Source organism: Peromyscus californicus, unplaced genomic scaffold (genome assembly GCF_007827085.1).
Source record: "Peromyscus californicus insignis strain IS unplaced genomic scaffold, ASM782708v3 Scaffold_8__1_contigs__length_139910024, whole genome shotgun sequence".
Lineage (NCBI taxonomy): Eukaryota > Metazoa > Chordata > Mammalia > Rodentia > Cricetidae > Peromyscus > Peromyscus californicus.
In genome coordinates, this window is record NW_026294606.1 from 41,135,128 (window position 1) to 41,161,457 (window position 26,330).

Consider the following 26,330-nt stretch of genomic DNA (forward strand, 5'->3'; position numbering starts at 1 on the left):
GGGTTTTGCAGGAAAAAGAGGAGACAGTCCAGAAGAGGCGACTTTGGTGGGAAGGATGCGACTGTTAAAAATTTGGAAAGCTTGGTAGGATTCTTTCCCTGGAGAGCTGACATTCGCCGGCAAAAACGAATGCTGGTAACGACTCCGAGAACGTCCAAACCCAGGGAAGTCGTTCTTGATCCAGTCTTTGAGCTCTTGGTTTCCGACACAGGAGAGTCCATTTGGCAGTCTCAGTCAGATCTGGAGCCACAAACCTTAAGTTTAAAAAGTGTGAAGATGGTGGAAAAGAGAGTACTAAGGCCAGAGAATAAATAACGAATTAAACCTAAGTTTGGTGAAGCTATATGCTACCTTCAAAACCATTAGGCTTGACAGCAGAGTGGCGCAGCGGAAGCGTGCTGGGCCCATAACCCAGAGGTCGATGGATCGAAACCATCCTCTGCTACGAGTGTTTTTCTTCCAACAATTACCAACTTCCAACGAGAACAGCATCCCAATTCTCATGGGTAAGATCTCTGAGTCTATTGATCTTCCAGACAAACAATTTGCATAACTACGGTAGAGATGCCAATGTTTGAAGAATACACGACACCTTTCTTTAACTGTTGAAACACCTTGCATCATCAAGTACCGAGTTGTTGTCTTTGGTGGTGATATTTGTTTTGAGGAAGCCATGCACTGCAATCCAGGCTGGCTTTGGCCATAAGACAATCCTGCCCTGGTCTCCTAGTTCTAGATTTTTAATAGTGCAAGACAACACGTGGAGAGAAAGCACTTCTAGAACACGACCTTGATCAGACATGTCTCCATGTGTGGACACGGTATAGACTTGGTAATGAGATTCTACCTTGCCTTTTAGAGGGAGAGAAGAGGAGGAGAAAGGGGTTCCGTGGGAAATTATAGGGGAGGAAGAGAGAAGACAGAAACCAAAGGATGGGGAGAGGGGGAGGATGGGAGGCCGTGTGCAGGGAAGGGAGAAAAATGAAGGAGCTGTGCAGAAGAGAGAGACAGAAGTGGGGTGCAGGGGCAACTGGATGGGAGTGTCGGAGGAGGGAGGAGACGTGTAAGGGACTTCGGTGGTCCATGTGAAGTAGAGGAAGACAGATTCTTCCACACTGAAACAATCTGTGAAAATAGCTCTGAGTCCTGTTCCCAAGAGGGAACTCAAGACTTGAGAATGCCTTCCCCATTTGAAATGACGTCATGAAAATGTATCTACAGGTCCTCTGATGACCTTCAGTCTTTGTCAACACCTCTAGTCTTACGAGTGACCACTGTGTTTTGTGGACTTGGAGATGGAACCTAAAGCCTTGTGCTTGCTGAGCAAATGCTCTGCCCATTGAACTATATCCCCAGCCCTGGTTTTACTTTTATCTTGAGACAAAACTCACTGAATTGCCTATGGTTGACTTCAACTCACTCTGTAGTCCAGACAAACCTTGAACTTGATATCTTCTCTGTCAGTCTCCCAAATAGCTGGAATTATAAGCCTGTAACACCGTTATCATATACATGTGGGTGTATGATTTATATAGTCCGTGGGTGACAGGAACCCACTGTTTTTCTCTTGACTCTGAGTGTCATCAATTCTATGTCATTCAAGCCTTTATTTTTTTAAAAAGGTCTCACAGGGTGGTGGTGGCTGATGCCTTTAATCCCAGTGCTTGGGGAGCAGAGACAGGCAGATTTCTGTGAGCTGAGGCCAGCCTGGTCTATAAAGTGAGTTCCAGGACAGGGAGAGCACAGAGAAACCTTGTCTCAGGAGGGAAAAAAGACATTCTCAGATAGCCCAAGCTGTCCTTAAGCTTGCTCTGTAGTGGTAGTGGAGGCTGACCTTGAACTTCTGATCCCATTTCCTGCCACCCTGTCATCATCCCCATCCCCTCTCCCCCAGTTGAAGTAATTGATTCTGGAAACTCTGATGTGACTCCGCAGTGTAAGCCCTTAACTACTGCATGCTGTCTAATGTTTCTAGACGGACAGAAAGAAAACCAATGCTCACCTTGTTTTTCCTACAAAGGGCTCCACCATATGCCACCAAGAACATGACATTTTCCATGCTCTGTAATCACAGCACTTGGGAAGCAGAAGCAGGAGGACTATAACAAGTCAATGAAGAAGGACCAAGAATTAAAGGTCATCATCGCTAATTATGGAGTTTGAGGGCTACAGAGATCCTATCCTGGGGCCGGAGAGTTGACTCAGAGGTTAAGAGCACTAGCTGCTTTTCCAGAGGACCTAAGTCAATTCCCAGCAACCTGACATGCAGGAGTACATGCAGAACACTGTATACATAATAAATAAGTAAACCTTTTTAAAAAATGTCTAAGAAGCCTTAGACATATCTCACAAAGCAAAGGAATAATTTTTGAGGAAAAAAATAACATGACATAGAAAACACTGGGTGCAAGAGTATCTTAATTTTTATTTCATATTGCATAATATAACTAAAGAGATTAAAAAGTATCAAAGTATAACTGAAGCATGAAGCTGCTTAAGAAATGGCTTTGAACTGTTAATGATTTATAACCTCAATGTGGTAAATTAGGAGGTCACAAGGGCACCCATGCCTACACCCATGGTTTGTCAAAACAGTGCTGTGAGTTCGCTTCCTTGGAAAGGGTTCCTGAATGTTTGTTCCTCACATTTTTGTTTTTTCTAGACAGGTTTTTCTCTGTGTAACCCTGGTTGTCCAGGAACTCTTTCTGTAGACCAAGCTGGCCTCGAACTCAGAGATCTTCCTGCCTCTCCAGTGCTGGGGTTGAAGGTGTACGTCCCCACTGCCCAGAGTTGTTCCTCACATTTGGAACACTCAGCTGAGACACCTGTAGGTCTAGTAGAAAAGAATAGAGCCCACGGTTAGAGGGCTGGCTATCTAGTTCATTTTCAAAGCATATTGTGAGAGCCCTGGTCTGAAAGTGCCCTCAGTTTCTGATATTTTCCTGTGTTGAGAAGAAGAAACATGAGAAAGTGTAGTGGAATTCTAGTAGAATCATTGTATCTAGGATAAACATTGAGATGAAATAGTTGTCTTCACTGTATCTAGAGTAAACATCAGAATGAATAGTGGTTTTCTAGAAGTACTTTGACCTTGAATAAATCATTGTAGAGAATTTCGATCGTTTTCTGTTGTCTACAGAGTTGTTTTTCTGAAAGAACTTTACAGCCTGACTTTGGTCACAAGATGGTCCTGGCACACCTGGAGTGTCTTGCATTATTGGTACTTCAAACAGTGCGCAATAAGGACTAAAGTTTCAGGGGTGGGATGATTTCCTTCACAAAACAGATCAAATCAGGGGCTCCACTGTTTGAAGTTCAGTCCGTCAAGACTGTTCCTCCCAGCTCCCACATAGCCTAAATTACATTCTGGAGAAAATCCTCTTTCTTTGATCATTAACACCAACAGGAAGTTGTGTAAGTAGAAACAGAATTTCCTTGTCTTGTTTTTTTCTGTGTGTCATCAGTTCTATGTAAGTGGACCATATATATATGCTAATATATAATTTATTAATATTTATAATTATATTAGAAATTATAACATTTTCTATATATAATTCAAGGTCTCAAAACAACCAAGGCTGGCCTCAAGCTTGCTCTGTAGTGGAGGACCTTGAACTTCTGACCCTTCCACCTCTACCTTCCAAGTGCTGGCATTAAAGGCATGCCCTGAAGACAGAAACAAATCTCTTAAAAAAAAAACAAAAACAAAAACAAAAAACAAGCTTCAGCCTTGATAATTGTACAGCAAATTGGCACTAATAGTTATGAAAGGTAATATTAATACCTATTGACAATACATTTGATTCTGAGTATAAATTCAAATTTGTAAACTGTCTAGAGAGATGGTTCAGCAGTTAAGATTCCTGGCTGCTCTTCCAATGGAACCAGGTTCAATTCCCCAGCACCCACGTGGCAGCTCACAATTGTAATTCCAGTTCCTGAGGGATCTGACACCCTCATATGGAAATACATATAGGCAAAATACGGATGCACATTAAATAAATAAAAATATTTAAACTGGTTGGGTGTAGTGATGCATGCCTTTAGTCCTAGCACTTGTGAGGCAGAGGCAAGTGGATATCTGTCAGTTCGAGGCCAACCTGATCTACAAATCGAGTTTCAGGACAGCCAAGGCACAGAGAAACCTTGTCTTGGGAAAGAAAAGAAAAATAAATAAATCTTTTAAAAAAATGACATTGATGCTAATGCTTCCAGAACTTTTTGTCCAGCCACACATAGCTGCATTGAAAGGGATGTGTTACTCGAAGTATGTAAATAAGAAAAAAGCTGAATGCAAATGACCTATGATCCACTAGAAGAAATTAAAAAAAACAATTAGCCAGGCAGATGGATCTCTTTGTTGGAGGCCAGCCTGGTCTACAGAGCGAATTCCAGAACAGCTGGATCTACACAGAGATACCCTGTCTCAAAAAAAAAAAAAAGAAAGAAGGAAGGAAGGAAGGAGTAAAGAAAGAAAAGGAAAAGAAAGAAAGAAAGAAAGGAAGGAAGGAAGAAAGGAAGGAAGGAAGGAAGGAAGGAAGAAAGAAAGGAAGGAAGGAAGGAAGGAAGGAAGGAAGGAAGGAAGGAAGGAAGGAAGAAAGAAAGAAAGAAAGAAAGAAAGAAAGAAAGAAAGAAAGAAAGAAAGAAAGAAAGAAAGAAAGAAAGAGAAAAATGAAAGAAAACAATTAGCCCAAGATAAAAACAGAAACAACAGCAAAACAGTAACAACAGTAGCTAATGCTGATAATCCCAGCATTTGGGACACAGAGGTGGAGGATCAAGCATTCAAGACCTCATAGTGAGTTGAAACCAACCTGAGAGCATGACGACCTGTCTCAAAACAAAATAAAAACAAAAACGACAGTCATCATCATCAACAGGAAAGAATACCTCTCCAGGTCTATGTTCTAATGGTTTTCAAAGCTTTATAATCCTTTCGAGCTGTTTGATGTTGTGAAAGATTTCAGAGATATAAAGCACGCAGAGGTATTTTTATTGGGCCCCATAAAGAGGTTGCCAACAGCATCACAAGTTTTACTTACAACCCTTTAACAAGAAATCGTAGTCGGCAGGATTCGAACCTGCGCGGGGAGACCCCAATGGATTTCTAGTCCATCGCCTTAACCACTCGGCCACGACTACATGGAAGTAGACTGGCTTGTTAGAATAAGGAACCTGGCTGAGCTTTAGTCTTCTAAAGTTCAACTTTTCTAGTAGTCATGTATTTATTATCTTTATATAATATATATAATTTTTTATTTTAATTGCTTGAGATCTTTGAGACAGAAGTAATGATTTGGTGGCAGACTGACATGCAATCCTTCATCTTCAGAACTGAGAAGACCTTTTATAATGATGCTCCGGTGAAAGATATTTTCAGAGACCAGCTTTCCTATTTTCTACAGTAGGAATTCCTGAGGTACATCCAACAACTGGGACATGATCTAAATTCTCTATGGGATTGCGAATTACGGGAACAATTCAAAAAAAACTTAATAGCTGCCCATTTTTAGCATTCTCAAGTAAGTTTTGAAACTCCATGAGATCCAAGTTCTGAAACTAATACAAATAAGTGAAATGCAGGTCTACGTTGCTGAGACGAGGTGGACAGTGGGATGCACTTTAACAAAAACAATGCTGGCTACTAAATTTACTTTGGATTTTGCAAAATAACTTCATTTATACACATGGCATCACTTAATCCTTATGTCCCACTTGAGGAAAAGGAGGCAGGGAGAAGGATCGTGTTCACATGGTACTTGGTTTTAGCTTTCTCCAATGACATGGACTGCATTTTGCTCTTGGATGCTGTCTGTGCCTTCAGCAATGCTCCTGGTTGCCTTATACAAGCCAAGTTTGCCAGATGGTTAAACGTGGATAATTGCACATTTCCCTCAAACACTTGTGAAACTAAACTGGTATGCAAGTCTTTAAACTGGTAAAGCAAGTCTTTGTCATACAACGTTAGTCACAAGCCAGATCTCCACTTCCCCTGGTACCAGATTTTTGCTTTTTATAATCCCAGTCATTTGCAAATATGGAATATGCTTCAGGGAAATACCAAATAGCAAGTCAAGACTCTAACTGGTTGTGTCCCCTACCTGCTTGCAAAAGATGCACAATTTGCAGTCTGTGAACAACAAATGCTTATGAAGTTACAGGTAGAATTGGAGGCAGTTGAGAAAACAGAAAAAATTAGCCTGAGTTTGTTCTGTAACAATTAATTGGAGCTACCAAAAGTGCCTTTTAAAGTAGTGTTCAGTTTTCATTAGATTTCAATCAAAAATCTTCTTGTATTTCTTCTGAAAATTGGAGAGATGGCTTAGTGGATAGCTGCTCTCTGTAGCCCAGGATGATCTACGAACTCACAGAGATCCGCCTGCCTCTGGCTCCCGAGTGATGGCCTTAGAGGCGTGTGCCACCACCGCCTAGCTACAGGCTACTCTTGTAGAGGATCTGATATTGGTTTCCAGTATTCAAGCACGTGGTTCCCACTAGCCAATAAACCTCAGCCGCAACTAATCCAACGACCTTTCCTGGCCTCCGAAGACACTGGCATACCGTTGAAGGGCATCCTCTGCTCCATAGCAAATTCCAGGCCAGATTGCGATAGCGGCTCTATTTCAAAAACAACACAGGAACAAAGACAGAGGGAAACAAGTCGAAAGAGCTTCCCTGTGGGTCAAGGAGGTCACGTATCCAAGGTCTATTATCTATATCATCTATATTTATATCTTGGATAAGTTCTCTGGAATACATATGCTTCGAGATGAAGCACACGATACAGAGTTCCTGGCATGCACGTGAAGAGAGGTAAAATAAATTATGCCAGTTCCTTTCATGATCCCACTCTAACAACCGACCAAATCTCCGACATAAGAAATCAGCTATGTTAATTTCATTTGATTTGTTGAAGTTTGCGCGTCTTTACTCACTTGTCCTTTTCTTAGGCAAGACAGAGAAGTGCGCTCACCAAGTCAAAATCCTTGGAAATTCTATTCGGAGTTGCTTCCTTTACGGGGCTCTGGGGTGTGGAGACAGAGTCTTAGCTACAGTGAGATCTGAGATCTGATATCTGAGAACACAAGTCGCCCCCTCTTGCCAGCACCCCATTCCCTCTGCAGTGTAAGGGCAACGGGGTTTGTAGGTTTAGATTTTAACTCTAAAATGACCCGTGTTTTCTCACTTTCCTCATTCTCGTTGCTGCTTGCGTTGGCACTTCTTGCTTAAGGCTATTTTGAACTGCAGACCCCTTTCCGTGGAATTCCAGAGAAGGAGTCAGCAGCGAGGGGTCGCCTCTGGGAGGCCTCTCTCGCAGCAGTATCTGTGGTTCTTTTGTTTCTCGGTATACGCTAGGAGATTCTTTATCCCTAGATTTCTGACTGTGAAAACTTCACCTATCCATTAGTTTATATTAGCACTTCAGAAGTCAGGAGGACCAGGTAGTCGTGGCCGAGTGGTTAAGGCGATGGACTTGAAATCCATTGGGGTTTCCCCGCGCAGGTTCGAATCCTGCCGACTACGGTTTTACCAAGAACCGGTTGAACGAACTGCAATCAACATTAGTCAGCTTGCATGTACTTGAAAATTATGCCGTTTGCTTGGTTAAATTCTTTGGCTCACTACAGCAAAAAGTATTCCAGTATGGCATGCTATGTGAACCCCTGCACTGTAACCTCTAACGATTTGAGTAGCAGTACATGTTCAGAGGAGTCGTGGCCATCAATTATTCCAGCACTAGGAAGGCTGAAGCCACTTGAGCTACACGTTAAAAGTGTTCGAAAATCTGAGTTGCAGATTTTCCTGGTACTGATAAAGGAACAGCTGAGAACATAAATTGATGTTATAAAGTAGCATCTACTAAACTTGCTTCTAAAAATATTAAATTACACAAAATAGAACTTAGCTAAGGAAGCCGGGGCGGTGGTGGCACACGCCTTTAATCCCAGCACTCGGGAGACAGGGGCAGGCGGATATCTTTGAGTTCGAGCCCAGCCTGGGCTATAGAGTGAGTTCCAGGAAAGGCACAAAGCAAAATAATTTAGCTAAAGGAGCACTCCCGGTTCTCTTAACAGCAGAATTTCACCAGGCAGACAGGATGACCACTGGTTAGCAGCTGCCTGGGAAAAGCAGCCCTGCTCGTCTATACTGTAAATCTCCCCATTTGTCCAAACAAGCCCTAGAATTTCTTTTGTCTTTGTGAAACATGTCTAATTACCCAAAGTGGAACTCGGGGCTATAAAACCATATAAACTGACAGAGATTTCCATGTAAGGCTGGCTCCCTTTCTGGATTAGCCAAAATCAGCTGTGCACAATTAATCTCTGCATGCTGGAGTGATTGGTCACTGAGAAGGCTTATTAATTCTATAATAGCATTAAGGATTGAACCTAGAGCCTTGAGCATGCTAGGCAAGTGATCAACCACTGAGCTCAATTGCTAAGCTAGCCTTGAGTTCAATCTGTAACCCAGATTGGCCTGAAACTCACTGAAAGCCTTCTGCCTCCGCTCACAGGAGCTAGGATTATAGGCCTGTACCACCATGCCTATTTTCTCCATTCTAGGTAAGCTGCTCAATGACACACAATGAAACAGTAGACTGAGGGTTTCTAGATAGGGTTATGAACCCAGATTTCACAGTTCCAAGGAGGACACTCCCGAGGTATCTTGTTACTAGAAGATTCTGAGTTAGATTTATTAGGCACATCAAATGCTGAAAGCCAATCTCATTTTTTCAAGCTCTTGCTATTGGTGAAATTATTAAGGCCACTCCACGTAGTTAAAAGGAGATTTATTTAATGGCGTAACTTACAAATTAAGGAATAGGTAGGTCGCGGAGTCTGGGGAAGGTGTATCACAGTCCAGCGGTGTTCTCTGGAGCTCTGCTTGGTCCACCTCTCTAGTCCAGGGTCCCGCAACAGAGAGAGCGCCCGCGGAGCCAGCTCTAGGGTCTCCCGGCGCCTCCCTTGGCCCCGCCTTGTAGGCGTGACAGTTGCCGAAGTCTCAATGGGGGTTGGAACTTCCAGATCAAAGCTGGAATGGCTACCCACTACATCTTGCCATTGTTGTGTGGCAGTTTCCTCAGAGAACTTCTCATAGGCAAGAACTCAAGACACAGGATAGTACCTAGAGGTAGGTGGGACATTCCATCCTGCAGGGAAGCTCATTAGGTCATTAGCTCAAAGACTTTAGGAAGTCCCTAGAACTGACCAGATATGCTAGGCCCTGCCCTCCTCAAGCATATTTATAAGCAGCAAGGCCTGCTGAGAGATTCTCTTAGGTAAGCGGAGTTGCCTAGAAGAGGCTCAGACAGCCTAGCTGCCTCAAGAACATGGACCAGCCAGGCTGAACCAGCCAAGCTGCCCCAAAGAAGCAGTCATGAGCTGAGCTGCCTAAAAAGAGGTCCAAGTCACTTGCACAGCCTGCAAGAGCTTCCCGTTTGATGACTTCCAGGTCATACAGCTAACTCCAGGTTCCCAGGTTCCCAGCTGTTGTGAGCTATCATCCATGCTGTGGTAAGTAGACTATGTCTCCCCTGGAACGGTATTTTACAGCAGCTATAGTCTAACCATTTCAAAGACTTCCCACACTTTGTAGATGATCTATCCAATATAACGAATTTCACAGGCCAGAAGGGCTGTAGAGGTGCAGGCATCCAGAAACAAAGCTGGAGGCCCTAGAACGTTCAGAAATTGATATCCGTTTAACTGGGCTCTAAGGTCCTTTGTGAGGAAAGCTGTCCTGGTCTTTTCCTCTCAGGCTGTAGACCAGCAGCCCTTACTCACTCCTGTTCAGATCTGGTTCTCTAGCCTTATCCTCTGGTGAGAGGCTGTAGAGTAGGGCTGTGCAGCTTGGTTCTCTAGCCTTATCCTCTGGTGGGAGGCTGTAGAGTAGTGCTGTGCAGCTCGGGGTTTAGGTGGAGCTTGGGAGAGAGGGTCATAGTGCTGCCCACCAGATCTTCGGAGGTGGTGGCACTTTTCTATAGGAAACATCAGTTGTTGACCCAGGTGTCCCCTACTTTCTTTCAAGACGGGTCTTAGTTCACGAAGAGTCCCCTGACATTAGGCTTTCTCAGCCTCTGGGTATCTGCCACTGGAAACAACTTACTCTTCCCACAACTGACGTAAAGGGGAAGTAAGGAAAGATCATCTTAGCCAGACAGATGGAGACGGTGAAGTTTTGTCATACGTGATAGAAAGAAGAAAAAGATCATGGAAGGAAAGAAGCCCAAGTGCTCTATACCTGTAATTACAGCACCACCAGGGCATGGGGTGGAGTTGAGGCAGAAGGATTGCCATGAGTTCAAGGCCAGCCTGGGCTACACAGTGAATTCTAGATTAGCCTAAACTAGAATGAGACCTTGTTGGAAAGGAAAGAAAAGGACAAGGAGTCACCAGTTTTCCCTAAATTTACGTTAGGAAAAAAGACCTCAATTCTCTGCCAGGGGCTTCAGAGCTGACCCAACCCTCCCTACTGGTCTGTCATATTCAGGCAACCACAGTGTCCTGGCTCCTCAGATGACAAGAAGAAACAAATGCATTCTGAAGCTTATGAGCTTAGCTCGCTCTTGTCCAGAAGAAATAAAGATGCTATCAGATTTCTGGGTGAGAGGGAAGAGGGAGCAAGCGTGGGGAGGAAGCAGGTCGTTGTCAGGGGAGAGACGAGAGCACAGCTCTAGAACGTGCCAGAGAACAGACCCACCGCAGCATCTGTAAGGAAAACGGATTGCAATTGGTCAATAGTAGAAGATTGCTTTTTATTTTCTTTTTAAGTTTTAAGAGGAGGTCTTACTGTGTGGCCCTGACTGACCTGGAACTCTTGAAAGCAGACCGGCCTTATGCTCCTCTTGCCTCTTTAAAATCCTGTGGCCCCTGGAAAAGTTTTATAAAATGTTTACAAAACTAATTCTAAGGTAAGTGGATCTGTGTGAGTTCAAGGCCAGCCTGGTCTCCAGAGCTAGTTCCAGGACAGCTAGGGCTGTTACACAGAGAAACCCTGTCTTGAAAAACCAAAAACAAACAAAAACCAAAAAGCAACCAAAACAAAAACGAAACAAAACAAAACAAAAAACTAGTTCTAAAGATGAAAGAACTAGTTAGTTAGGGAGCAAGTTATAATCCACGATCACGATCGATCACCCCAGTGCTGGGGAGGCATTCGGCACCGAGGGAGAGGAGACAGACCTATGAGACGCTTAGGAAACAGTGAGAGTCAAGGATTTTATGTGCAACTAGGTGCATTTTGTGCCAAACAAAGTATTAGGCAGTATTTAAAAGGATTGGATCTATATTTCACCCTACGGATGAATATGAAAAAAGGACAAAGGTAACTATTTCAGGAGCAGGATGAAATATATAACAAATTATCATTCATGTAAAAGAAAAGTCACATTAATATGCGCTCTGTAGGAGATAGTAAATTCTATTACAAATGTAAACATTAAGCATACTTCATACAGTCTTTGGAAAAGATTAGGGGTAGTCCATTATAAGAATAAAGGAGGACCAATTTATCCGGTACTTAGGAGCCAGAAGCAGGAGGATCTCTTTGATTCCAAGGCCAGCCTGGGATGCATAGTGAATGAGGCCGCTCAGGCATTTTTTTTTTTTTTTTTTTTGGTTTTTCGAGACAGGGTTTCTCTGTGTAGCTTTGCGCCTTTCTTGGATCTCGCGCTGTAGACCAGGCTGGCCTCGAACTCACAGAGATCCGCCTGCCTCTGCCTCCCGAGTGCTGGGATTAAAGGCGTGCGCCACCACCGCCCGGCCGCTCAGGCATTTTTACATCGACTGATAATGTACCTTGAACTGTGGAACATAGCAAACCCAAACACCTGCACCTGAATTCCAAAACAGAATATAACATCAAGATTTTGTGGGCAGTGTTGACGCCTTTAAAGCAGACTACTATTTATTCATAACAGCAAGGGTGGACCCATGCTAATGGAATAAAAAATTGTTTTGTGTAAGGGGGTTAGACATCACCGGATGCACATTTGTGCTTTATTTAGTGAAGTGACCTGGAGAGGGCTGCAAAGATGGAAAGTTCTGCTCTAAACTGAAAGACGTCAGAAATCAGTCTAACAGTTCATCTCATCCACAGAGAGGCAGATTAGATGACAAAGCTGAAGGTAATAATAGTCATCAGATAAACACTGAAGACAACATTATGGAATTCACCAAACTTTCCCAACCCTTCTGCCTCCAATCTGTAGATCACCCCAAATGTAACAAGTCCTCTGTGTCCTTTTACTTAGAGTCAGTTACTTTAAAATATTTTTGTTTCCTGCACCTGTGTATTTACCCTGCTGTGTTTTATACACACATATAAACTAGTTTTAGTGGATGTTGCAGAGAGAGGGAGAAACCATGCAGGGCGTTTGTAGAGGAGAAACTTGCTATGAACAGTATCGCCTCCAACACTACTTTTCAGTCTGTTTAACGTGCACAGAAATTAAGATTGCTGGACATATTTGACTGGTGGTTTTATTTATATATTTATTTGTTCATTTATTTATTTATTATTTATTTGTTTGTTTATTTATTATAGTGCTGAGCATGGAAGCCTTACATTGACTTACACCTCATTCATCTCATTCATTCATTCATTCGATTTCATTGGGAGTCTCTCTGTACTTGATCACCAGCGCAGTGGGGTAAGAAGTCTAGAGGACACACAAGGTCAGAATTAATGGTAAGTTCACCAACAAACACGAGGGTGACAAAAACAGCTTTCAAAAACAAGTAGGTCCCACCGAGATTTGAACTCGGATCGCTGGATTCAGAGTCCAGAGTGCTAACCATTACACCATGGAACCACATGGTAACTAGATTCCTCTCCTATATTCAATGATGGGTAGGAACGCTATTGTTCTTGTTTGTGACAGCGCCTGGCCCAGGCTGGCTTTCTACGACCTTGTAGCTCGTAGCTCCTCCTCCCGAGAGCTGGGATTATAGAAGTGTGCTGCTACACCCCGTTTTCAAAGTCAAAATTCTTAATATATGTCTACTGGTGACATCCTTTCGAAGAAAATCCTCGGAAATTTATTTGTGTCTGCTTCAATATTCTATTCAATACTCTAGAATTGGACCGAATGTTTTAAGTTTTTTCATATGATTTAATACCTGGAAACATTGAAGTGGGCATTTTTAGTAGCCATTTTGTTTTGGGTGTGTGCATTTGCGATTACAGCACAGTCTTACCTGCCTCAGGTTCTGGAAATTACATATCTGAGTGAGCTGCCTCTGCCATTGTCTGATATCATGCCCCCACCCCACCGTCCCTGAGAGATTTCATTTTTTCCTAAAGAATTTTTCTCCAGTTGCAGTTCATTCTCTCAGTTGCAGTTCATTGTCTCTAAGAAAGCAAAGGTTGGAAGAGAAATCCAGATGTTAAGGATTCTCAGTAAATATGCAGGAAGTGAATTCTAAGCATTTCTTGTGAGCATACTCTATAGAGTGTGTAGAACAGGCCAAAACAGACATGTACGTAGTCGGCAGGATTCGAACCTGCGCGGGGAGACCCCAATGGATTTCTAGTCCATCGCCTTAACCACTCGGCCACGACTACAGCTGTATACGCCTCTGCTCTCGATTGTAAAGGGCCATTATTCGTAAACGTGTCTACTCGTCATCTGGCGCCAGTGAGACAAGGACCATGGAACGAGATTTCGAAACTGAAAAAATTTCGTCTCAGCAGCAGCGTAGACTCAGGCCTTGTGAGTAGTTTCGAAGCCTGGACGGGATTATTCTTCTGCTAGAACTTTAAGGGGCATAGCGTCTTCTCTGACCAACACTGCTTAGCGGACTTCAGGAAGCAAACGCTTTCCCGTGGCTGTGCCCAAGGCTTCCAAGTGCCCCTCACCTGGGTCCTCGGTTCCCAAGTATGTACCGCAACCCTCCTCTCACTGTGTTTGGAAAAGCGTTAACGTGAACGCGCTTCACTTTGCAGAGGGTATCGAAATCGCCAGAAACCCAGGAGTTTCTCTCCCTAACTGAATTTTACTTAAAAAAAAAAAAAAAATAATAATGAGGAAGTCATCCCCCTGTGGCTTATTCGAAGCCTTAGGTCGCAAACAGCTCGATCTACGTGAAAGTACTGAACCCGAAGCAGGATTGATGTTGGGTAGAAAAGCAAGGAAATGTAAGGGGATACGGGTCCTCACCCAAGAGTCTAGAAACTGTTAAGCAAGATTAGCAACCTCATTTACAATAAAAGCATGCACCGCCTTGTAACCTAGTTCAGTAAGTATTCTTTGACCTGTTAAACTTGCTTTTGTCTTCCAAGTCTGTAATCAAAAGGCTTGAAAGTACCTAAGAGTTACTATGTTATGGATCCGGGAAGTAAAGAGTGCGGGAAGTGTAACCACTTACTGCCTAGGGACCACACACCACAATCTGGCTTCCTTCTGATTATTTCATATTCTATGCTGTATACTATAGTCCGCTTTCCAGTTACTTTCTATTCCTTTCCTTCCATCAGCTGGAAAATAAGGGGGAGTCAGAGGGAGCTGTAGGGAAGAAGAGTGGACGAAGCTGCCAGAGTGACGGGAGAGAGGGACACAGTGCGGAAAGTTTAGTCCGTCTGTGTTGGGGCCCCAACGTGGAGACACGAGGTCGTACACGGATCCTGAAGCCTCATCGTCTATCTTCATGCTTAAATTCGGGCGCCCGCCTCCACCTATCTTTATTCTACATTAACTTGTGAGAAGAACACCTGAACACGGCAGAGATGTGTCTGAAAAGGGGTTCTCGGTAGGAGCATCTCATCTCAGGCACCAAAGAAAACTCCCAGGCGAAAGCCTGGACAGTTCTAGAGTTTCCAGAACACAATGTGACATTTCATCCCGGTATCTGTCCGGAGCTGCTCGGTGAGCCCGTGCACTAAACCCAGTAAACCGCCGTCTGTAAAAGAACTCAGGCGCAACAGGAGAAAATCTCGAAGGGCGCCGGCGTGAGTTAAACTACTGTGTATCTCTCTGTAGCAAAACAGATGATCGCAGCTTGGAACTAGAGCGGCCAGACTAAATGAGATAAATGTTTTGTCTTTTAGGTGATTTTCTTTGTTTTACTTTGAGACAAGGTCTCACTAGTACAGCCCAGGATGGTCCGGAACACGCGGCAATCTTTCTGCCTCAGCCTCTCAAGTGCTGCGGTTACAAGCGTGCGCCATCAAGTCCAGAAAGTTGAGGTGGATCCCTGGTCAAACTTTTCCGGTATAATAGACTTGGGAAGGGGCAAAAAGTTGCGTCGAGGATCCTGTGTCCTTCTGTTTCTTGCACTTTTCCGTGTGAAGTACTACAGAAATGGGAACAATGTTGTTCATAAGAAACAGTGCATTAATAACCAAGTAAATACTCAGAAGTGTTAGGAAGAGGTTACCAACCAGGTGGGCTCTGTGGCGCAATGGATAGCGCATTGGACTTCTAGCGTGCTTGAGAGATTCAAAGGTTGCGGGTTCGAGTCCCGCCAGAGTCGGTGGTGTTTTGCCTGTGTGTTGTCTGACCATATCCGTCTGCACATGCACTGCCCTGGATTGTGTGTACCTGTCTCTGGGACTGCCATCAGCATTTCTCCCAAACACCGCCACTGAGTGATAAAAATATATAGGGGTCAAAAGTGTCCCCTTGGAAAGCTGTGTGTCTGGTTTTATTATATTTTATACTTACAATTTTTCTTCTCATTTTCCTTTATTATTTGTTTACAATATCTGCTCTCTACCTGCTCAAATTCCAGACCTCCACCCCTTCAACTGTAGGAAGTATTCCTTGGCGGCACAAAGATTTCATCTCAAAAACTTAATCAAAATTCAATTTGCTTTTATGCCTGTAATATTCTGTGATTTAAAACAAGGGTCTGTGAAAGTTCTCACATCACCCCAACTGAATACTACTTCTCTTTCATTCTAAAACACCATTTCCTTAATTCCCTTGGCTGGTGCCCTGTTTGAAGTGCTCTGTGCATCTTCCCTGAAAATGTACATATTATATACATATATATTTAATAAATATGTAACATAGACTATGTTAGATAATATTTCTAGGAATATGTATTATTATATAGATATTAAGTAGACCCATACATAAACACATTGTCATCTTTTGTGTTGTGATATGGTTTGACATGTGGTCACATCTCATTCTTTATATAAATCATATAATATCCCATAGATTGGTTGTACTATCCTATTATAAACACCTCGCATTTGGTTTTATGAAACAAAATTGGAATGTATTATGAAAAGATTTTGATATAGATTTAAGCACAGACATTTACGGAGAGAGGTGTTTAGAAAAAGGACAATACACACTTAAGTTGGGGGCGCTTCTTAAGAGAGTGGAATCTAAAAGTCTTGAAGAAAACTGTATATACGGTTTTAAACACATTACATTTTAAGGACAGACAGCCTGGCATTGAGGGATATGGCCCGTTGTTTCTAAAGGCTCCTCTGAAGGGACAGGAACAAGAAAAGAGTCATTTCCAACTCTCACTGGGTTTCTAGCAAGCCTCTGTGCTGCTGTGTGGCAGGAAGGGAAAACTGGCCAGTCTCTACCTTTGCTGAGCAAAAAACATCTTCCAAGCCCCCTGCCCTGAGAATATTACTGCTCATTACACACTTTTCATATCCTAATCAAAATCATATGTAGTCAGAAATGAACGGCTTCTCAGGTGCTGACTATGTCTGGGAAATAAGAAAATAATGTTTGAGAGTAAAAGGAGACTTACTTTTCAGCTCTCTGTACAATTGGGGATAGGGGACTATTTACAAATGTGTTAGTAAATAAATCATAATGTAGCCAGATGGTGGTGGCGCACACCTTTAATCCCAGCACTTGGGAGGCAGAGGCGGCAGATCTCAGTGAGTTCAAGACAGCCTGGTCTACAAAGCGAGTTCCAGGACAGCCAGGACTGTTACACAGAAAAACCCTGTCTCAAAAAAACAAACAAACAAACAATCAAAATGTATGCATTTACGTATATGTGTGGACCATTCTGACTTTGAATTTCATAATGTTTTGCTATCTTCGCACCAACAATGACCTCTGAATGTCTTGAGACTGCTAATGTCACAAAAGCTAGTGTTGTAAACGGTTTGCCTTTTCCTGAGTCAAAATTCTCTTTGCTGGTAAAAATCAATGTGACCCTTTTCTGTTTACTGTCTCTGAAAGGTCACAATCTGGCTTTGCCCATTTCCCAAAGTCTGTTTTTTAAGCATTATTTCATGTTTTTATCTTGTTTGTTTGTTCGTTTGTTTGTTTTTTGAGACAACATCTCACTATGTAGTGGTGGTTGACCTGGAATTCACTATATAGCCCAGGCTGGCCTCAAACTTGTGATGATCCTTCTGCCTCTGCTTCCTGAGTGATGCATTACAAGTGTTAGTCCCAAGCAGAATTTTCATTATTTAAAAAAAAAAAAAAAAAAAAAAAAAAAAAAAAGGTGGAGGGGGGCTGGAGAGATTGCTCAGCTGTTAAGAACATCAGCTGCTCTCCCAAAGGACCTGTGTTCGATTTCCAGCACCCACATGGCTACTCATAACCATTTGTAACTCTAGTTCCAGAGGATCCAAAGCCCTCTCTGGGTCTCTTTGGGCACCAGGCACACATGGTGTGCAGATACACATTCAGGCAAAACACCCAAACACATAAGAACAAAATTTCAAAAATGTACTATAGAGATTAGCAATTATTTTGGTGATTTCATAGTGCATTCATTTTTAGCTTAGCTCAGGAGATGGACTGTGTAAGGCTCTTAATTAGCCCATTTCTTTTCTTTCTTTCTTTCTTTCTTTCTTTCTTTCTTTCTTTCTTTCTTTTTCTTTCTTTCTTTCTTTTTTACTTAGTGAAGATTTAATTCTTTTTTAATATTTTAATTTTTTTATATTTATTGATTTAATTTATTTGTACGGGGGTGATGCATGCATGCCATAGGGGCATATGGAGATCAGAGGACAACTTTCAGAAACTGTTTCTCTCTACTGTGTGGAACTTGGAGATGGAGCTCAGATGATCAGACTCAGCAGAGTTACCCTTACCAGCTAAGCCATCTCACTGGCCTCAAGATCTCAATTCTTTTTTTTATGTTATGTTTATTTTATTTTATTTTATTTTCTATTATCAGCTTGATACAGTACAAATTCTTATCCTAATAGTGAAATGTTTCACTGAGGCTTGTCCAGTGATTGAGTAAAACCAAAACTTATAAGTCACAGTCATCCTAGGATCCCCCCTGCTATGTAGCCTCCCTGGATCTGTGGGTTTCAGTCTGATTGTTCTTTGCTTTATATCTAGTATCCACTTATGAGTGAGTACATACCATGTTTGTCCTTCTGGGTTTGGGTTACCTCACTCAGGATGATATTTTCTAGTTCCATCTATTTGCCTGCAAATTTCATGCTGTCATTGTTTTTCTCTGCTGAGTAGTACTCCACTGTGTATATGTACCACATTTTCTTAATCCATTCTTCAGTTGACAGGCATCTAGGTTGTTTCCAGGTTCTGGCTATTACGGATAATGCTGCTATGAACATAGTTGAACATGTATCTTTATGGTATGATTGAGCATTCTTTGGGTATATGCCCAAGAGTGGTATGGCTGGGTCTTGAGGTAGATCGATTCCCAATTTTCTGAGAAACCGCCATACTGATTTCCTCAGTGGTTGTACAAGTTTGCACTCCCACCAACAGTGGAGGAGTGTTTCCTTTGCTCCGCATCCTCTCCAACATAGACTGTCATTAGTGTTTTTGATCATAGCCATTCTGACAGGTGTAAGGTGGTATCTCAGAGACATTTTGATTTGCATTGCCCTGATGACTAAGGATGTTGAACATTTCCTTAAATGTCTTTCAGCCATTTGAGAATCTTCTTTTGAGAATTCCCTGTTTAGCTCTTTAGTCCATTTTTTAATTGGGTTGTTCAGTATTTTGATGTCTTTATATACTTTGGAGATCAGTCCTCTGTCAGATGGGGGGTTGGTGAAGGTCTTTTCCCATTCTGTAGGCTGTCTTTTTGTCATATTGACCGTGTCTTTTGCCCTACAAACCTTCTCAGTTTCAAGAGGTCCCATTTATTAATTGTCGCTCTCAGTGTCTGTGCTACTGGTGTTATATTTAGGAAGTGATCTCTGGTGCCAATGCGTTCAAGACTACTTCCTACTTTCTCTTCTATCAGGTTCAGAGTAACTGAATTTATGTTGAGGTCTTTGATGCACTTGGACTTAAGTTTTGTGCGTAGTGACAGATATGGATCTATTTGTAATCTTTTACATGTTGACATCCAGTTATGCCAGCACCATTTGTTGAAGATACTTTCTTTTTTCCATTGCATAGTTTTGGCTTCTTTGTCAAAAATCAGATGTTCATACGAGTGCGGATTAATGTCAGGGTCTTCAGTTCGGTTCCATTGGTCCGTATGTCAGTTTTTATGCCAGTACCAAGCTGTTTTTATTACTATAGCTCTATAGTAGAGCTTGAGGTCACGGATCATGATGCCTCCAGAGGTTGCTTTATTATACAGGATTCTTTTGTCTATCCTGGGTTTTTTGTTTTTCCATATGAAGTTGAGTATTGTTTCCAAGTCTGTAAAGAATTGTGTTGGGATTTTGATGGGGATTGCAGTGAATCTGTAGATTGCTTTTGGTAAGATTGCCATTTTTACGATGTTAATCCTGCCTATCCATGAGCATGGGAGATCCTTCTATTTTCTGGTATCTTCTTCAATTTCTTTCTTTAGAGACTTAAAGTTCTTACCAAACAGGTCCTTCACTTGTTTAGTTAGTGTTATCCCAAGGTATTTTATATTATTTATGGCTATTGTAAAGGGTGATTTTCTCTGATTTCTTTCTCATCCCTTTTATCATTTGTGTATAGGAGGGCAACTGATTTTTTTTTTTTTTGAGTTGATCTTGTATCCTGCCACTTTACTGAAGGAGTTTATCAGCTGTAGGAGTTCCCTGGTAGAATTTTTGGGGTCACTTATGTATACTATCATATCTGCAAATAGTGAAAGTTTGACTTCTTCCTTTCCATTTTGTATCTCCTTGATCTCCTTTTGTTGTCTTTTTGCTCTAGCTAGAACTTCAAGTACTATATTGAATAAATATTGAGAGAGTGGACAGCCTTGTCTTATTCCTGATTTTAGTGGAATCGCTTTGAGTTTCTCTCCATTTAATTTGATGGTGGCTGTTGGCTTGCTGTAAATTGCCTTTATTTTGTTTAGGAATGTTCCTTGTATTCCTGATCTCTCTAAGACCTTTATCATGGAGGGGTGTTGGATTTTGTCAAAGGCTTTTTCAGCATCTAATGAGATGATCACGTGGTTTTTTTTCTTTCAGTTTGTTTATATCGTGTATTACATTGACAGATTTTTGTATGTTGAACCATCCTTACATCCCTGGGATGAAACCTACTTGGTCATGGTGGATAATTTTTTTGATGTGTTCTTGAATTTGGTTTGCCAATATTTTGTTGAGTATTTTTGCATCAATGTTCATGAGGGAGATTGGTCTGTAATTCTCTTTCTTTGTTGCATCTTTGTGTGGTTTGGGTATCAGAGTAACTGTAGCCTCATAAAAAGGGTTTGGTAATGTTCCTTCTGTTTCTGTTGTGTGGAACAATTTGAAGAGTATTGGAATTAGTTCTTCTTTGAAAATCTGGTAGAATTCTTCACTGAAACCATCTGGTCCTGGGCTTTTTTTGGGGGGGGGATACTTTTAATGACTATTTCTATTTCTTTAGGGGTTATTGGTCTATTTAAACAGTTTATCTGGTCTTGATTTAACTTTGGTATGCGGTATCTATCCAGAAAATTGCCCATTTCTTTCAGATTTTCCTATTTTGTGGAGTACAGGTTTTTGAAATATGACCTGATGATTCTCTGGATTTCCTCGTTGTCTGTTGTTATGTCTCCCATTTCATTTCTGATTTTGTTAATTTGGGTGCTCTCTCTTTGCCTTTTGGTTAGTTTGGCTAGGGGTTTGTCTATCTTGTTGATTTTTTCAAAGAACCAACTCTTTGTTTCATTGATTCTTTGTATTGTTCTCTTGGTTTCTATTTCATTGATTTCAGCCCTTAATTTGATTATTTCCTGGTGTCTATTCCTCCTGGGTGAGTTTATTTCTTTTTGTTCTAGAGCTTTCAGTTGTGCTGTTAAGTCATTGGTATGAAATTTCTCCATCTTCTTTATGTGTGCATTTAGTGCTATGAATTTCCCTCTTAGCACTGCTTTCATAGTGTCCCATAAGTTTGGGTATGTTGTACTTTCATTTTCATTGAATTCTAGAAAATCTTTAATTTCTTTCTTTATTTCTTCCTTGACCCATTGGTGCTTCAGGTGGGCATTATTCAGTTTCCATGAGATTGTAGGCTTTCTATAATTTTTGTTGTTGTTGAAATCTAACTTTAAGGCATGGTGGTCCAATAAGATACAGGAGGTTATTCCAATGTTTTTGTATCTGTTGAGATTTGCTTTGTGACCAAGCATGTGGTCAATTTTTGAGAAGGTTCCATGGGGTGCTGAGAAGAAGGTATATTCTTTTGTGTTAGGATGGAATGTTCTGTAGATATCTATTAAGTCCATTTGAGTCATAACATCTGTTAAGTCCTTTATTTCTTTGTTAAGTTTCAGTCTGGTAGATCTGTCTTTTGGTGAGAGTGATGTGCTGAAATCTCCCACTACTAGTGTGTGGGGTTTGATGTGTAATTTAAGCTTTAGTAATTTTTCTTTTATAAATGTGGGTACCTTTGTATTTGGGGCATAAATGTTCAGAATCGAGACTTCATCTTGGTGGATTTTTCCTGTGATAAATATGTAATGTCCATCCCAATCTATTTCGATTGATTTTAGTTTGAAGTCTATTTTATTAGATATTAAGACAGTTACACCAGCTTGCTTCTTAAGTCCATTTGATTAGAAAGCCTTTTCCCAGCTCTTTACTCTGAGGTAGTGTCTGTCTTTGAAGTTTAGGTGTGTTTCTTGTATACAGCAGAAGGATAGATCCTGTTTTCTTATCCATTCAGTTAGCCTGTGTCTTTTTATAGGTAAGTTGAGACCATTGATATTGATGGATATTAATGACCAGTGATTATTAATTCCTGTTTTTTTTTTTTTTTGTGGTAGTGTTGTGTTTCCCTTCTTTGGTATTTGTTGGTGTGGGATTATCTATTGCCTGAGTTTTCATGGGTGTGTTTAACTTCCTTAGGTTGGATTTTTCCCTCTAGTACTTTCTGTAGGGCTGGATTTGTGGATAGGTATTGCTTGAATCTGGTTTTATCATGGAATATTTTGTTTACTCCATCTATGGTGATTGAGAGTTTTGCTGGGTATAATAATCTAGGGTTGGCATCCGTGGTCTTTCAGTGTCTCCATAACATTTGACCAGGACCTTCTAGCTTTCATAGTCTCTATTGAGAAGTCTGGTGTAATTCTGATGGGTCTGCCTTTACATGTTACTTGGTCTTTTTCCTTTTCAGCTCTTAATATTTTTTTTCTTTGTTCTGTATGTTTAGTGTTTTGATTATTATGTGGTGAGGGCATTTTTTTTTTTTTTTGGATCCAGTCTATGTGATGTTCTGTAAGCTTCTTGTATCTTCATAGGTATTTCTTTCTTTAGGTTAGGAAAGTTTTCCTCTATGTTTTTGTTGAATATATTTTCTGTGCCTTTGAGCTGGTATTCTTCTCCTTTTTCTATCCCTATTATTCTTCAGTTTGGTCTTTTCATGGTGTCCCAAATTTCTTGGATGTTTTGTGTTACGACTTTTTTGGCTTTAGTGTTTTCTTTGACTGACGAATCTATTTTCTCTATTGTGTCTTCAATGTCAGAGATTCTCTGTTCCATCTCTTGCATTTGGTTGGCTATGCTTGCATCTGTAGTTCCTGTTTGTTTACTCAGATTTTCTATTTCCAGCATTCCCTCAGTTTGTGTCTTCTTTATTGTCTCAATTTCAATTTTCAAATTTTGAACTATTTTCTTCATCTGTTTAATTACTTTTTCTTAGCTTTCTTTGATTTCTTCCAAATTTTTTGTTTGTTTTTTCTTCCATTTCTTTAAGGGAATTTTTTATTTCCTCTTTAAGGGAGTTTTTCATTTCCTCTTTAAGGGCCTCCATCATCTTTTAAAAGTCATTTTTATGATTGATTACTTCTGCTTCTTCTGCCTTGGTATGTTCAGGTCTTGCAGGTGTAGAATCACTAGGTTCTGATGGTGTCATATAGGTCTTTATGTTGTGGCCTGTATTTTTGCACTGGCGTCTACTCATCTCTTCCTCTGCTCGGTGCAGGCAGTGTCTGTGTCTGAAGGTGCCTCACTTGTTCTAATTGTTAGTCTTGGTCCACTAGGGGTTCTTGGTCGAGTTGGTATTGTTGGGCTCTGTTTCTCCGGGAGTAGCTTAGTCCAATCAGTGTTAGTGGGTTCTGTCTCAGGGAGCAGTTGTTCCCAATTGGTGCAGGGTGGGCCTATGGCTCCAATGATTGTTGGGTTTATTTATTTATTTATTTATTTATTTATTTATTTTGGTGGGGGAGCAGGGGAAGGTAGCTATCTGGTCCCTGGGACTCCGATGGCTGGGGCCTCGGGGCTAGAGACCTGGTCTGCTGGTCTGGAGATGTGGACTTACCTGTTCCCAGTCGGTGTAGGGTAGGCTTATGATTCTGGTGATCTGGTACGGTGGCTGGGCGGCGCCTTCTTTTGTGTTCTCAGGTCGAGTTTTGCTCATTCGTCAACTCCTCAGCTGATCTTGTTTCCTCAGACTGCAGACTGTAGACTGTAGGATTCTGAATCCTCTCCCTAATGGATCTCAGCTGAGCTGGTTGTTTAGTAGGGTAATCTCACCAACACCTCCAAGTTGTTGGGTTTCACAGGATCGGCAGCTGGGTCCTGGGTTGGCCTCAGGCAGAATCAAGATCTCAGTTCCGTTGTGGTGTAGTCCTTGATACAGCCCCTGCTCTCCTCAGTTCCATATGTCTGCCTTCCTCTGTGTCTGGCTGGTAATACTCCCAGCCCATTTCTTATCTGCATACTTTCCCCAGTATCATTCTTCCTCAGAAGGAATCATTATAATGTACTAAATCTTCACACACACACACATACACACACACACACACACACACACCCCTATCTCAAACAAACTCTACCCCCCCAAAGAAATAAAAATAAAAGGAGAAGAGGAAAGAGAAAATATGTGTTCTTTCCACCTCAAGTATTGACTCTTTTTTTATTTTATTTTAATTAATTAATTAATTAATTAGGTTTTTTGAGACGAGGTTTCTCTGTGTAACAGTCCTGGCTGTCCTGGAACTCACTTTGTAGACCAGGCTGGCCTCAAACTCACTAAGATCTGCCTACCTCTGCCTCCTCTAAGTGCTGTAATAAAAGGCTTGCAACACCACCTCCCGGCTTGACTCTACTTTTAATATTTTTCTCATTAATCTTAGTTTAGAGTGGTTCTCAACCTTCCTAATGCTGTGACCCTTTAATACAATTCCTCATGTTTTGGTGACCCCCAACCATAAAATTATTTTCATTGCTACGTCATAACTGTAATTTTGCTACTGTTATGAATAATAATGTAAATACTTTTGGAGATAGAGGTTTGCTGAAGGGGTTGCGACCCATAGGTTGAGAAGTAATGATTTAGACTGTATTCGGTTTGTGCCATAGTAACAAGACCACAGCTCTACCTCATACATTCTGTCTGTCCAAAGGGCCTCAGTACTGGCAAAAACAAAGGATGGGGGGCATCAACCATTGTGCGGTACCCATTTGTAAGGTATAGTCAAGGACTGCATGCACATAACAAATGAACAATAAGGACTAGGTAATGGATTTTGTAGAACTAACCTGATTTATACCAAAGAATCTTAAAAAGGCACAGGGACAAGATCAAAATGTCCTGGGAGCTGAAGAAAAACCTGAACTAAAGCAGATGACTTGAAGCTCAAGAAGAGTTAGACTCCTAAGTTCTCTGCAGATGTACACTGAGAGGAGCTTCTCCCCTCCCCACTCACCCCTGCTCCCAAGAGTCTTGCAGCACAATGTCCCAAAGGACCACAGCAGAGGTCAGCTGGAGGAGGACTGGCCCAGTGGAAGACAGAATTGTGCAAGGAAAACAGAAGCTTAGCATCCAAATGATACTATGTGGTAGGCTCTTCTCCCTCAGCTACCTCAGATCTTCATCAGGTACTCAAGGGGCAAACTCCTGGGATTATGACTGGTCCAAAATACAGACATAAAATACTCAGAGTGTTCTGTGTGCAGAAATCCATGCAAATCAGGAGAAAGCCATTAGCAAAGGAGGCTGCTGAAGATCACCTGCCACCCCATCAAGATTTGTTTTTTGTCCTGGGCATGGAACCCAGAGCCTCATGTATGCTAGGCAAGTGTTGTGCCCCTGAGTTACAGCCTAAACCCAGAATTTATTATAATCTAAAGGAACTTTAGAACAATCTTCACCGAAACGACACAACAACAGAAAATAAATGAGACTTAAGAAGAATAAACAGCGAGGTGGAACAAATTATAAACAAGAGAACAAAACCTCAGAAAACAGCTGGACAGCAGCCAGCCCCACCCATCAGCCAGACCTGCCTAAAACCAAATGGAGGTCAGCTGGAAAAATAAGACCCCCAAAACAAAAACAAAATGAGAGATGATGCGTTCTGTGATTGGATCGAGCACGTGCAAAACAAATTGCCACTAGGAATAATCAAAGATAAACACTAGGAAATCTAAGCATAGGGGTGTAGTGGCAGAGGCTGGATCAGTTTGGGTTCAAGGGCGCAACATAGAATAACAAAAGAATGAGCCAAAATAGGGTAAAAGAAGAAAACGGAGGGTGCAAAAGAGCGTGATGCTTGCTATCAAAGGAAGCCCTTCTTGCCAAGTTCAACCAACCAACTGCACGTTATGAAACGTCATGAATGCTGCAAGAAGCAAAAGAGCTGTGTCAGAAGTGGGATTCGAACCCACGCCTCCATTCGGAGACCAGAAGCCTCGACAGAGGAAGCGAACACTTGAGTCTGGCGCCTTAGACCACTCGGCCATCTTGACACACGTCCTACCATACAGAATAATCAATTGTTAAGAAAACCAGCCAGCTCCTGGCTCCATCCCTAATACTGCAACGAAAGTTCTGACCTCGCTGAAAGGATTAAGTGAAAAGAAAGGAACCAGACAGCTCCGCCCCAGGAGGCGGTGGCTGTGACTCAAAGTTCGGATGCCCCTGGACCGTAGTGCCCGGCGCTAAGCCCCGCCCCACCGACCAGCTAGCTCCTCCTCAGCGTCGGTTCTACGGTGTAAGGATGCTTGAATCCCAGGCAAGGGTTCTAAGGGAGGAGTCC

General features: G+C 41.8%; 7 non-coding genes across 7 annotated transcripts; 3 read left to right on the forward strand and 4 right to left on the reverse strand.

The window, feature by feature from the left end:
- The first annotated feature begins 373 nt into the window (after positions 1–373).
- On the forward strand, positions 374–445 carry Trnam-cau (transfer RNA methionine (anticodon CAU)). The gene has a single exon. It is a non-coding gene; the product is annotated as a tRNA-Met (tRNA).
- A 4,615-nt stretch (positions 446–5,060) lies between these two features.
- On the reverse strand, positions 5,061–5,142 carry Trnas-aga (transfer RNA serine (anticodon AGA)). Its single transcript has one exon. It is a non-coding gene; the product is annotated as a tRNA-Ser (tRNA).
- Positions 5,143–7,442: 2,300 nt separating this feature from the next.
- Positions 7,443–7,524, forward strand: Trnas-uga (transfer RNA serine (anticodon UGA)). The gene has a single exon. It is a non-coding gene; the product is annotated as a tRNA-Ser (tRNA).
- Positions 7,525–12,742: 5,218 nt separating this feature from the next.
- On the reverse strand, positions 12,743–12,814 carry Trnaq-cug (transfer RNA glutamine (anticodon CUG)). Its single transcript has one exon. It is a non-coding gene; the product is annotated as a tRNA-Gln (tRNA).
- A 670-nt stretch (positions 12,815–13,484) lies between these two features.
- Trnas-aga (transfer RNA serine (anticodon AGA)) lies at positions 13,485–13,566 on the reverse strand. Its single transcript has one exon. It is a non-coding gene; the product is annotated as a tRNA-Ser (tRNA).
- A 1,821-nt stretch (positions 13,567–15,387) lies between these two features.
- Positions 15,388–15,473, forward strand: Trnar-ucu (transfer RNA arginine (anticodon UCU)). The gene is given in 2 exon segments: positions 15,388–15,424; positions 15,438–15,473. It is a non-coding gene; the product is annotated as a tRNA-Arg (tRNA).
- Positions 15,474–25,934: 10,461 nt separating this feature from the next.
- On the reverse strand, positions 25,935–26,040 carry Trnal-caa (transfer RNA leucine (anticodon CAA)). The gene is made up of 2 exons: positions 26,003–26,040; positions 25,935–25,980 (listed from the first exon to the last, which is right to left on the reverse strand). It is a non-coding gene; the product is annotated as a tRNA-Leu (tRNA).
- Between the last annotated feature and the right edge of the window lie 290 nt (positions 26,041–26,330).